Raw genomic sequence first — 2,693 nt, forward strand, 5'->3', positions numbered from 1 at the left:
TGGCTTGACCTAAGCGCTCATCGCCATCTGAGTGAGGAGGAGAGGCTACACCGGCAGCAGAGGCTCGTGCGGTCATCTTGGATTGGTGGGTGGGTGGGTGGATGAGTGTTTACCCTACCAGGTCAGGGGCGAGCTATATACCCCTTTCAAGAGGGTGCCTCCTTACCACACACCTCCACCTCCCACAGCGTTAATAATAATAATAATAAAAATAATTAATAAGGATAATATAAAAGAATCAACTTTAGATTTGTTTATTAAGAGATAATAGGAAGAAGTAGATGTACTACATCTCCTCGACATACAGGACATTTGTCACATCTTGTTACACAATCCAAACATATTACCATATGCCTACACGGAATGAGAACAGTGTTTATTTCTTGAGTGAAACACACCTTGCAATAAAACCTAGCTACACCAGGCATTGCATTCTCTTCCACACGTTCATCTACCTCCACTACAGGGGGAACTGGGCGGGAGAAAATAACACCTTGGGACGATAATACTTCTAAGGGAGATTCAGTTACCGCATCTGTGTCCTCACTTTCATCCACTCGATCTAAAAACCATAACAACACCTCTTCACAGTTAGATTCGCCAAGGAGAGGTAATATATCCTTTTTAATCTTGAGGTATTCTCTTAGCGCACCTCGCAGGGCGATGTATGGTAATCTCACTGTAGCTGCGAGTCCATTGAAATAATCAAGTCCATGCAGGAGCGCGTTAATCAGTGTTTCGTCAATGGGTTTTGTCAGTCGAGGAGAGGAGAAAGGGACCGCATTTTTAATGAAAGCTCGATCCTTCTTCAAGTTTAAGTAGATGCAGTTGGGGTAATAACGGGCGTGGAGCGTCCAGGGGTCGTCCGAAGGTATGAAGTTAACAAGTCCACCACCACAATAAAATCATCGTATATGGTCTCCAACTCCTAAGAAAAAAAGAAAAATATATAAATATTTTTTTTATAAATAAATAAATAAATGAGAAAGTAAATAGTAGTACGTCTCAAACAGACTTGGCTCGTGTGATTACATTAAGACAACAATAATAATAATATTAATAATAATAATAATAATAATAATAATAATAATATTATCTTCCACTACTCACCACAAGAGAAAAAGCCAGCACGGGACAATTCTGCTGGAGACTGACCACACATATCAGGCCAGATGATTCCAAATGATGCCAAACGAGTCTTATACCCCGCCATCTCCGGGTATATGGGCATAGAGAATGGTAGAATTCCCGAGTTTTCCCCGCTCCATTCCACAGCACCTACAATTATTAAAACAAATAATAGTAATAATATATATATATATATATATATATATATATATATATATATATATATATATATATATATATATATATATATATATATATATATATATATATATATATATATATATATATATATATATATATATATATATATATATATATATATATATATATGCGAACAAGCCAGTATGGTCCCCTGGACAATATGCAACTGAAAACTCACACCCCAGAAGTGACTCGAACCCATACTCCCAGAAGCAACGCAACTGGTATGTACAAGACGCCTTAATCCACTTGACCATCACGACCGGACATAATGAGGTGATAGCCGAGGCTATTTGAACCACCCCACCGCCGGCACTCGGATAGTTATCTTGGGCATAGCATTTTACCAAATCACCTCATTCTTAGGGGCACACGTGAGGAACACAAATGCGAACAAGCCAGTATGGTCCCCTGGACAATATGCAACTGAAAACTCACACCCCAGAAGTGACTCGAACCCATACTCCCAGAAGCAACGCAACTGGTATGTACAAGACGCCTTAATCCACTTGACCATCACGACCGGACATAATGAGGTGATAGCCGAGGCTATTTGAACCACCCCACCGCCGGCACTCGGATAGTTATCTTGGGCATAGCATTTTACCAAATCACCTCATTCTTAGGGGCACACGTGAGGAACACAAATGCGAACAAGCCAGTATGGTCCCCTGGACAATATGCAACTGAAAACTCACACCCCAGAAGTGACTCGAACCCATACTCCCAGAAGCAACGCAACTGGTATGTACAAGACGCCTTAATCCACTTGACCATCACGACCGGACATAATGAGGTGATAGCCGAGGCTATTTGAACCACCCCACCGCCGGCACTCGGATAGTTATCTTGGGCATAGCATTTTACCAAATCACCTCATTCTTAGGGGCACACGTGAGGAACACAAATGCGAACAAGCCAGTATGGTCCCCTGGACAATATGCAACTGAAAACTCACACCCCAGAAGTGACTCGAACCCATACTCCCAGAAGCAACGCAACTGGTATGTACAAGACGCCTTAATCCACTTGACCATCACGACCGGACATAATGAGGTGATAGCCGAGGCTATTTGAACCACCCCACCGCCGGCACTCGGATAGTTATCTTGGGCATAGCATTTTACCAAATCACCTCATTCTTAGGGGCACACGTGAGGAACACAAATGCGAACAAGCCAGTATGGTCCCCTGGACAATATGCAACTGAAAACTCACACCCCAGAAGTGACTCGAACCCATACTCCCAGAAGCAACGCAACTGGTATGTACAAGACGCCTTAATCCACTTGACCATCACGACCGGACATAATGAGGTGATAGCCGAGGCTATTTGAACCACCCCACCGCCGGCACTCGGATAG

At 42.7% G+C, this 2,693-nt stretch overlaps 1 long non-coding RNA gene across 1 annotated transcript; it reads right to left on the bottom strand.

The window, feature by feature from the left end:
• Window positions 1-240: 240 nt before the first annotated feature.
• On the bottom strand, window positions 241-1,286 carry LOC123751302 (uncharacterized). Its single transcript, XR_011222806.1, has 2 exons — window positions 1,111-1,286; window positions 241-928 (listed from the first exon to the last, which is right to left on the bottom strand). It is a non-coding gene; the product is annotated as an uncharacterized lncRNA (long non-coding RNA).
• Between the last annotated feature and the right edge of the window lie 1,407 nt (window positions 1,287-2,693).

The sequence above is a fragment of the Procambarus clarkii genome, chromosome 5 (genome assembly GCF_040958095.1).
Source record: "Procambarus clarkii isolate CNS0578487 chromosome 5, FALCON_Pclarkii_2.0, whole genome shotgun sequence".
NCBI classification, from domain to species: domain Eukaryota; kingdom Metazoa; phylum Arthropoda; class Malacostraca; order Decapoda; family Cambaridae; genus Procambarus; species Procambarus clarkii.